We start from the raw sequence: 11,076 nt of genomic DNA, 5'->3' as shown, positions 1-11,076 counted from the left end.
CCCACAAAAAAACAAAAAAAAGCTGGTGCAACTGCTCAGATTTGAGAATAAAAATGCTAACAAATTGCAGCCCACTGTTTTGTACTCTTGTCAGACGCCAGACACTTGTTGGATCAGTTCTGGACTAACAGTCACTGTTGTGAGATTGCAGCAGAACCTCCAGTCTCCTCTTCTCCCCTCTTCCCTCTGGAGTCCTACCTTCCTACCCCAAAAATAGCACTGATGTTTGTACTTGGCACCCCCCTTTGAAAGCTTTGTTTTGTCTTGTTAATATTGAACATTTTATGCAGGTCCTACACAGTGAAACCTTTGGAACTGTACATTTTTTTTTAAAGATAATTGTCATGGGGGAGGGGGGTTTCTGCTAAGGGCTGTACTTGTAATAATTTGGAAATTTAAAAATAAACATTATGTACTTGTGTTTGTAAAATGACTGGTAGAGAATCCTTGTGTGGCATGTGTCTTTGCTTAGTTGGTGGTCCATGATTGCCACAGGGAAGAGTTGAGTGGAGACTCCATACTACAAATAAATGGAGCTAATGTCAAAAGAAGAGTAAGCCACATCATCCATCTTGAGCATTGATGCAATTCTCTGATGCTGTCCTTTTCAGAACTTAATAGTCCAGTCTTACTGCTACCAGCTCTCCAACACGACTGTAATTCAATTTGGGAAATATCTCCCACTATATACATCTCCTTTCCAGGTGCCTAGACCTTTTTTGAGAAGACCTATAATCCAGACTAAAGATGATGGTTCCATGGTTAAGGGGTTACCGTGGGTCACCCAAATTCCAGGCTTAACTCCCTGCTCCCCCAGGGACCTTGGAAAAAGTCAGTCCATCTCTTTGGTCTTCAATTCTGCACTTTCGAATGAGGAAAATTTCACTTACCTGGCTCAGAATAGGTAAATGAACTGAAGAATGGGAAGTGCTTATATACTGTAGAAATGAGGAAGTATGATGGGGCAAATCATACGAAGCTTTGGCCCCAAAAGCTTTCCTCCGAGTGTGCAGTATCATTTGGCTGGTGCTCTGTCAGAGTTTCTTCATGCGTCCTATGGAATCTTGCAATTGGTCTCAGTGGCTTAATTTGAAACATCAGTGAAGACAGGCTGCTTTGCACATCTGAAGAAACATGACTTCTAAATAACCAAGTTAGCCGCTAAAACATCTTGTTCCAAGACATCAGGACACTTCTACAAAGCTCCTCCAGATGTCAAGCAGTTTGAAGTGAGTCTGGGACATGACACATCTTTGAGAGGCTTATCTGTGACTTGGGAGATTCAGATAAACTCATGACTTGAGCCAGGTGCATACTTAGCTTCTGCCATTGCGATAATATTGGAGGTAAGACATTTCTGAACTGGCAAGAAGACTCCTACCTTGTATAAGTGTGCTTTTGTTACTATAGCTTAACTCCGGGAAATCAACATAAGCAGCATTCATTTACTAGTGTAAACTGTACCACCATGAAGGTTTGTCGGAGTTCATTTTTCCAGCAAACCTTTTCTGGTGGAACCTAGGCTGTGGTGGGTTTGTGAATTAAAAGCTACATGCTCAAGTAGTATAAATCTAGCTCTCTTGAAGCTTAAAACCAAACCTGATGGGTGCATCCCCACAAACAGGAACATGATTCCCTGGGAAGAAGTAGCAGCAGTGTACCTTATGTTGCTGCTGCTTGTCCCTGGGGAAACGCCTGTGCCACGCATGCACTGGGGCGCAGCAGGTTACCCCAGGTGAGGTAGGGGAGGCTGGGGCCAGCAAGTGCTGGCCGCAACAGCCTTAGCTGGGGACCTCCGGGAGCTGCAGCCATAGTACTCGTGCAGCTGGGAGCCTGGTCTGTAGCCTGCAGTGTGGCTCCAGGTGGCCAGGCTCTGGTTTTGGGCAATGCATGCTGCCACCACATGTGCCACCCTTCATGGGTTTGTTTGGTTTTTTTGACCCTGGGATCTCCTAGGGTCAAACACCACCCTCCCCCCCCAACACTACAAAGTTGTAGTGTGGGGAATGCCTGCGTGTGCAGTGTGTAGCGCCACAGACAGGACTGCAGCACCACATGCCGGACATCCACACTTGTCGATGCGTCCAATGAGGCAAAGCATAACTGAACGGTGAGGAGTCGGCATTTGATTCCCATGGAATCGAAGGGAAGTAGGGCTGGAAGGGACCTCACAAGGTCATCTGGTCCAACCCCATGCTCAAGGCAGGATCATCCTGGTCTAAGCCATTCTAGACAAGTGTTTGCATAACCTGTTCCTAAACTTTGGGAACAAACTTGCATGTGACTTGTGGGCATACTGCTTGAAATGCCAAACACCACCTTTAGCTTGCTACAGGCAAAGCAGAGTGATGAGTCAGTACTCTTGCCACTAAGGACAGGAAGTTTTTGTTAAAATACACTTAACTTTGCAGTGGTCAGCCTCAATGTGAGGGGGCTGTGGCTTCTCCTGTCTGGAAGATGTCTGCCACGTAGTGGACCCCTGGGAATAAAGGTGATGTGCTCAAGTTCCATCTCCAAAGAAATGCTGGAGTTGTCTTGCTTTTCTCCAGAATCCAGTTTTTGCCTCCCTGAAAATGCAATGGAACCATAGTCAGCGCCAGCCGGTTTCAGACTTTCTCCTTACCCTGTACTGCGCAGCCCTTGCTCTAGGACTTGCTAGGAAATCTTTCCTGCGAAGCTAGTGAGCCATAGGATAATCCATGTTGTCCTTGGCATCATCTATACCTAAAACAACATATGGTTCATTGCATTGGTGAGCTAAAAACATTTTGTGACTGGCTTGCTAGTTCTAGTGGATCTCTTGCTCAAATGAAGTAAAACAGTCCAGTTGTGTTTGCAGAACTTTTCATTTAAAATAAATTGGGTGAACCTGACCCCAAACCACACAGAAAACAGCCCATAATCTGTGCTTAGTTCAGGGCTTTTCTAGGATGGCAGGAGGTTCAAAGAAGGACCTGCAAGTTGCCTGCCTGGAAGGTGAAGCAGCCAGGGCAGAATGTGGGGGGACCGACTCGGGGTGACGCCCAGTGTGGAAACCTCCCTCACTTCACTTCATTTCGCTTCTGTGTGGGGAGAGTGGGGCCTCCGATTTCATATGCAACAAGCTGACAAATGTGTGACACTTTCCAGATCTAGGTGCTTCAGTTGCTGGGGCTTGTTATAACTGACCTAGCTCAAGATGAATGTTTTTATTTATTTACTTGTTTGTTTGTTTATTTTTAAAGAATTGACTCCTTACCAGGGTTATTCAAATGAAACTGGTCAGGAATCTAATTCAGCATCGATGATGGCATTTGGGCATGAGAGGTGGTCGAGTACTAACTGCAATGCTGTTATTTAGTCAGTGTGGAGAGCTTTTTAAGTCTGGTTCTTGACCCTCAACCTTGCTTTGCAGCTGACAATCTAACTATACCAATATTTTTGAAGAACAATTCATCTCCTACCCTTTTCCAGCTGCTTATACCCAGCAGCCTGTGTCTTAACTTCATCCTTTGCTGCTGTTGCTGGGTTATGCTAGTATTGCTGATGATGTGGCAAGAAGCTAGTGTTCTGGAGCAAGCCCTGCAAACTTCCTTGCTATGAATGAAGCACAAAAATGAGGGGAGCACTTGTGCAGGGTAGTGCAATTCTCCCTATATTTAGGAGGAAGCTAAGGCAAGGTCAGGTCCTTGCTCAGTGTGGTGCATAGATGTGTAAATGATATTGTGCTTTGCTCAGATTTGCAGATGGAGACCTGGACCACAGTGTGGAGTGCATGGGGGCCCAGGGGGAGCCAAAGCCAGAGAGGAGGGCTGGTGGCAGAGCCAGCTCTGCTGTCTAATCGCAAATGGTTACAAGTGGTATGTGATGCCTCTGGAAACTTCACATTGTTACTCTTAGAGGCACCCCTGCAGAGCCTGGCCTTTCTGAGGGTGCAGCCAGCTTTCAACAGAGCAGCAGCCTCAGTGAATGGTTAGAAATGGCAGAGAGAAGAAGGGCACCATGCAGTACAAACTGGATGGGTGATGGGGAAGAAAACAGCCAAGCACCTTCCAGCCCACCCCTCCTCCCCAACATGTCCATAAAGGGGGAATTTTCCCCATCTTCTAGGTCTGCATTCATCTCATCTTCAGTCCTAGGTCAGTGGGGACCACCAGAGGGAGTAGGGCAGGGAGCTCACAATAGAGGGTACTGGAAGGAGGGTACTGCCTTGCTGGGACAACTTTTGTGGTCAGTTTATCTGGGACAGTTGAGCTTGGCTTAATGGGGTTATCTCCTTGCAGCCCATGGGGGCGTATCATCTTTGAACCTCCCACCATCTGGTCATGAATCCATCCATTACCTAGAAAGCACCTGGTTAAGCCAGCCATGCCAGGGAAGAGGGCTCAAGCTGGCACCATGTAGGTGCCAGGATGCCCTCAAGCTAGGCCTTAGCTCATTGACTCGTTAAAGAAGCCAGCCTTGCAGGTTGTGAGCAGCAGTAGCTGGAAGTCCCTTGAATGGAGCGGAGTGTTTCTGGCCCCTCTGTTCTCCTGCAGGCAGCACGTGGTTGATAAGGGGGTGCTGCTCCAAGCTGCCCCTAGGTGTTAGAATGCCAAGCATCCCCGGGGGCCTGGGGAGTGCAGCTCTATCTGGGCCCTTGCTGCTCAGTGCATGACCTGTTTATCTCTACAAATGCTTGAGAGGTGAGAAGTTGCTTCATGACTATGACTGTGACTGCTCCTGGGACTTGCAGCCCCTCTCCACTTGCATAGGAGCATTGGCTTGGAGCTGGCCAAATGGCTCAGTGCCTGGGGGCTTCTCTGGACCCAGAACCCCACAGCTCAGGCAGAGCCCAGGGAGACACCTGGCCTGCTGTGACCCAAACTGCATGTGCAAGCCACAGGCCCAATGCTGGATTATGACATGCTGAGGGATTAAACTATGTCCACTTTAAGACATAGTTTAATCCCTCAGCTATGGGCCTATCCCTGCAGGTGGCTGGTTTGAATCCTGCTGCAGGAGGCACTGGCCTACAGCTGCCCCATTGACCAGCCATAAGGTGTGAATGTGCTGGTCCCTGACCCCTTGCCCATGAGCCCCTTATTGACACTTGGTGCTCACTGTAAGACTGTGGGGTGAGACTGGCTCTGCCCTGGGCAGAAGGGCTATGCTGTGGCACCTTTCCACAGTGGCAGTCATGGAGCAGCTGTGACCAGTAAGGGCCAGGTCTGCAGATGCTGGGAGGGTCTTGTCTCTGCAATGGGGAGGGCTGTAGTGCTGGGAGAAAGTGTAGTTGGGGCTAGAAAAGCCCTCTCATGTTCCCCATCCTCCTCTGACCCCTTGCCTTGCCTGGCTGGCAGAAATGGCAGCATCCCTGCTGCAGAAGGAGACAATGCCTATCCACCTTGGGGTGTAGCTATCTGCATGGGCTCTGCTCCTGACTGGATGGGAAACACCAAAGCACCTGTTGCCCTGCTCTGGCAGCCCTTGGTATATGGACAGAGAGACTCCCTGGCGCTGGGGATTGTCAGGTCTGTCACCTTCCCGAGGCACAAACAGACTTGCCACAACATAGGTTGAAGGCTCTGCCCCCAGTGGCTGGGTCTTTCCCCTCCAAAGCTTCCTCCACGTGCTCTGTTCTGTTAGCAGGATGCCAGGCAATTCATCACTGCCTGGGCCTGGCCGGTGGCTTCAGAGCATAGTTGTGGGGCTTCTGCTCCTGAAGGTGTCCATGGGAGCTACTTGCTGACCCAGCTCACAGGCAGTGCTCTCCGCTGCCCCACCTCCCAGCCTCAGTGTACAGGGAGTCGGCTCCATAAAAATATCTGGCATAATTAGCTGTAACAGCAGGTGACTGAGAACGTGTGCAAGCTGGGTCCATCAAAGAGGACAGAGCTGTGCAGGGTGACTGTCGTCAATACAGTGAATTTGTATGGGTCTCGGCAGCTGGCAAGCCAGCCCTTCTAGTGCTAGGCCCACCTCAGCTTTGCAGCAGCATGGTAAGATCATTCCTGGGCTCTCTGCAAGCAAGACCTTTCCAGCGACCAGCATACACCCTTGTTCTCCCAAGCTGGCACCAGCTCTGGGGGTTGCTCTGTACCAGGTTCTGCCCATGGGGCAAACCCCCATGGGTAGGAGGTGGGTGCTGGGTACCACCCTTGGGGGGTCCTCACCAACATCACTGCCCATTTGTGCTTTTTCCTAATGCTGAGTGAGGGTCAGTGATGAGCAGCTTCCCCAAGGCACCCTGCACTTCTCCAGGGACCAAGGCTCAGTAAGGTCCCTGCTGCATGGGGAATCAGAGCTCAGAAAAGTGACCTGCCTGGCCTTCCCCAGCCATATCCCATCCATCGCTGCCTTGCCCCCTCAAGCCTCTTCCACATCCCTGGTCTGATCCATTGACGGTCTCCTCCTCACAGTTAGCTGTCTGTTCAAGGCACCGTATCTCAGTGCCCCCTGCCTGTACCCTTCATTCTCTCACCCAGTACCCCACTGCATCTGCCTCAGCAAGAACCATGGCTGAAAGAGGGAAGCAGATACCTGTTTGCCCCAATGGTCCATCACCCCTCTGTGGCCTCAGGATGTCCCACTCCTATATCCCTTCTCCATCTCTGTCTCTTGTCTGCCCCTGAGGTCCCATCCATGCTCCCTGCTCTGCCCAGTCTCTGAAGCCCCGTCCCTAGCTCTGTCCCATCCCAGCAACCCCATTTGAGTCTGCAGCTCTGTCCCATTCTCATGCTCCCAGCCATGTCCCTGGCTCTGTCCTGTCCCATGTGCCTGTCCCTGGCTCTGAGCTGTTCTGGGCACCCTTCCATGCAGGGCTGAGCTGTGGGCCCAGCTTAGCATCTTTGGAGCCAGGCGCAAGGCAGGGAGGCATCATGGGGCTGGCTGTGCAGAAATTTCCTAAAAAGGTGGCAGAGCTGGGGACAGTGAGGTGGTGGGGGGAGGGGGACAGTCACACGGGATAGTGCCCACAGCAGCCATGGCTGAGAATCCCATTGAAGTGGCCAGGCTGCCTACGAATGAGTTATAAATATGGGCGCAGATGGATGCCACCAGCACCCTTCCCCCCGCCTTCACTGGTGTCTGTCAGGGTGACCTTCCCTCCGCTATCTGCATGGTCCGCTCTCCCCAAGCAAGCCTGTCTTCTGGGGCGACCTCCCCTCTACTCCCCATAGCACAGACCCCTCTGCACCGTTCCCTTGTGGCGACTGCCCCTCGGACCCACCCTCACTGTCCCAATCGGGGGCAACCGTCTCGTGTCCTGAACTTTGGATCCTTTCACCAGAGCCAATATTGACTTTTGCTGCCCTGGGCTTCGGACCGCTGCTTTCATCTTCCCCAGACAAACAGCCCTGCAGCAGTGGGAGCTGCCCTGGCTGGAGTGTGACAGCTGCTGGGGATCCCAGCCAGACAGGCTGCCTCCCACTGTGCCTCACCAGAGAGGGGACAAGGCTGGGTCAGCCAGGGGCACACAGGGACCCCCCTACCCTGCCTCACCCAAAGACACAGAAACCCTGTCACGGGGCAGGAGTCACATCCACTATACCCAAGGCTGTCCTCCACTCCCTACCCTGCCATGACAAGCAGATGCTAGGGGAAACACTTACCATTAGGCTGCCTGTCGCTCCATGAGCAGTCTAGGAAAAAGGCAAGCAGAGCTGGGGAATGGCCAAGAGGCACCTTCATCCCCAAAGAAGTCTGCCCTCCTCTGTCTATGTGGCAGCACTGAGGCAATGACTCTGGTGCTGGAGCCCTTGCCTGCTTTCATGTCATGTTCCTCCCACCCGGGCAGAGCTCAGAGGAGGAGGCAGCAGTGAACGAGGCCAAGCATGTGGCAAAGACAGTCTGACCCAGCCTGAAGACTGCTGCCTTCTGGGGGGGATTTCCTGTCTCATCTGCCTGCAGGGGCCATGCTTACCTGTCCCGGCTTCGCACCAGCCCTGCCCACAGCCTCTTACAGCTAGTCCAGCTGGGCCAGCAACTCCCTCAAAGGCCAGTAGGTGATGACCCCAGCTTGGAGAGACTGCAGGAGCTGTGCTCATAAGGTCTCAGCCAGACACTGGGAATGGGGCACAGTGACACCATGCCATGTTTTCCTGGGCCCCACCCAGGTAGTGATACTCAGGGTCTGAGGCACAGTTTGACCTGCAGCCTCAAGACACAGACCCCTGGGAGACACTAGGCCCAGGGAAACTTAGTATCACTAGCTGTTGGTGTGCCTGGGGCGGGGCTGAGCATAATGTAGTGTGTGTACTGAAGTGCCGTGTGTGTACTGTAGTGTGTGCAGCTTGGTAGCTATGATGCAGTCCTGAACACGGAGGTGGCTGGCAGGCTGCGTCCCTGGACCTGCATAGGGATGGGGACAAGGACAGGGATGGGGATGGAGATAGGGATGGTGCAGGTAGGGGATGGAGGGGGGGAACAAGGGAGCGTGGGTAGTGATGAAACAGTGTGAGGCTGATGCCAGCTGGAGGTGTTACCTTGGCCACGGCCTTCACAGGCGGAGGGAGGGAGGGAGGGAGGGAGGGACCCTGCTGACTGGTCTCTCAGAGGGGCCCCAGGGGAGATGGAGGCTTGTGGAAAAGGGAGTGGGACTGAGCAGAGTCTTTGGAGATCAGGGCATGCTGGCAGCCTGAGGATAATCCTGACCCCCTTGCCCTGCTGCTTTGGTGACTGGCAAGGCCAACAACAGGACCCAGAGTAGGGTTGCCTGGACAGGATATGGGCATGAGGCCAGGAGCCAGGGCCACTGGCTGAGGCCCAGAATAGGTGCTGCTGTGGGCCAGACATCTCCTGTAGCTCAGATCCAGTCAAATGCTCTGCCCCAGGCTCCCTCATTCCTGCTCTAGAGTCAGGGTGTTCCAGTTACCGTCTTCAGCATCGTTTCCCCTTGCAAGGGGGAAGAGAGACAGGCATGTGTATGAAGCTGTGTGATGCTACAGAACTTAGATGGGGGGCAGGACAAGGATGGAGCCAGCAGACCCAAGGAAGCACATCTGGCCTGTTACTACAAGCAGATCTCAAGACACAGTTTGCAGGAGTGGGAGGAGACAGGGGCTGTGTTCAGGACCCTGTACTAGGCTAACTGGGTCTGCTCTGCCCCCAGGAAGTGTCCAGTGGGTGAGACCCTGCAGAAGGCACCTCGGCCCACTCATCAGGGGCTCCTTGCAGCATCAGGAGCTGTAAGAGCTGCAGGGAGCTGGGAAGCAGGCTGCTAGCAGGCTGGGCAGGATCGGCAGGGGGAGAGGAGGGGCACACACTTGTGGTGAGAGCACAACGGGCCATTCATAAGCACAGCAGATGTTTCTGCAGGAAGGTTGCTCCTGCTGTAGGGTCCACCCACTGCCCCTGCCTGGGCACCAGCCCAGCTCCCACTGCAGGGGCCCACTGTCCCAACCTGGGCAACCCCAAGCCAACACCCAGCACAGGGACACACTGTGCTGTCCCTGCCTAGACCCCAGCCCCAGCCCCAGCCTTTCTACCCCAGCCAAGGTACCAGCTTCCCAGGGCAGGAAGAGCTGGAGTTCTGGCCCTTGCCTGGCAAGCAGTTTGCAGCAAGTGCAGCTGGCTCTGCATCTCTATGGCATGTGGTCCTAAGAGCCCCGTACTGCTGGAAAGGGCTACAGCTACCATGGTGATTCTCACCCTGCTCTGCAGGGTCCCTTTGGACCTGGGGTAGGAACCTGGAAGCCTGCCTTCCTGCACATGTAGCGACCTCCCTGCTCCTCGCCCATCCTGTGTACTGTGGGGCAAAGCTACGCGTGGATGCTGCTCAGCTACCAGCCCTTCTGCTCAGGTGTGTTAGTCTCTGGCCAGGACTTCAGAGGCTGGCTCTGGACCTGCTGCCAGCCCTGCTGATGCTGGGAACAGCTTTGGAAGTACAGCCAGCAAGACTCCCCCTGCCTTTCCCTGCCTACCTGTGCATATAGCCATGTCTCTTGGGAGTGAATAGGTCACCCCATAGCAGCTCCCACCTCAGCCAGGGAAGAAGGCTGGTGCTGATGCTGGTGTTCTGGCTCTGGAGGACTCCCACCAGCCAGGGATACATTTAATCAAGAAATTAGCAGAAGGTTCTCAGCCCTGAGAGCAGCGAGGGTCTGGGTCAGACTCCTAGTGGGAGCAAGAAACCAAGCTGGTATTAAACACAAAAAAAACTTGACCAGTTTATGAACAGGATTATAAGACGCAGCCACCTGCAACAGGAGGGGCTGCGCACAGTGATCTGAGTTGTCCCTTCTAGCTCTGTGAGCTGAACAGCAATGCTGGGAGGCTGTTAATCAGGATCACTGCCAGCAGTCTGCTCTCCAGGGCACTGGATAAGCCCAGGAATTATTAGTGGTCCCATGTGTCAGGTACTGAACAAGCACACAGTTAAAGACAGAGGTGTGTACGATCTGCATAGATTAGACAGATGCAGGATGAGAAGGGAAATAGGGGCAGCACATGACATGTCCAAGGTCACACAGCAAGACAGTGGCAGAGCCAAGAATAGAGCCCAGGTCTTCCAGCCTCCCAGCCACTGCTTTAGCTGGTGGACCACTCTACTGCCTATCATGTCCCTCCCAGCACATCTGTACAGATCTCTTAATTAGGGCATTTCTGGTGATATTCCTCTCTCCTCATCACTCCTAGAGGGGCTGTCCCAACAACCCTAACTGTTCCCTCCTCTGCCACAGGCTCTACACCTGAAAAATCCTTGTTGCTAGCTCTCATACTTCCAGCAAGGCCTGTTGAGCTCATCTATTTTATTTCACTCTTAACTTTTAAGCAAACCTGTTGCTCTTCTCTTTGTTCCCTGCTTTTTACCAACGTCTGTCTCATACAGAGAGCTGAATATCCAGCTCTCATCTGCTTGCTGCAGATTTTGCCTTCCTGGAAACCTGATTGCAGGATTTCAGTTACATCAGGTTTCCATGTTTACAGAGTTGTGGTCTGGCTTGTACAGGAGCTATTGACTAAAGAAAAAAAGCACTACAAAGTACAAATGCCAACACAGCTTGTGCTCCAGTGCCATCTGTTTTGTTTACCAGGATCACAAGCTGCCGGGCACCCTATGCTGCTATGCTATAAATATGTAGTACAAGCAAATAGCTACAACTTCCTCAGGAACTT

Source organism: Gavialis gangeticus, unplaced genomic scaffold (assembly GCF_001723915.1).
Source record: "Gavialis gangeticus isolate Ggan-Ray unplaced genomic scaffold, GavGan_comp1, whole genome shotgun sequence".
Taxonomy (NCBI): domain Eukaryota; kingdom Metazoa; phylum Chordata; order Crocodylia; family Gavialidae; genus Gavialis; species Gavialis gangeticus.
The sequence above is the reverse complement of the archived record's forward strand: the minus strand, read 5'-3'. Positions refer to the sequence as shown.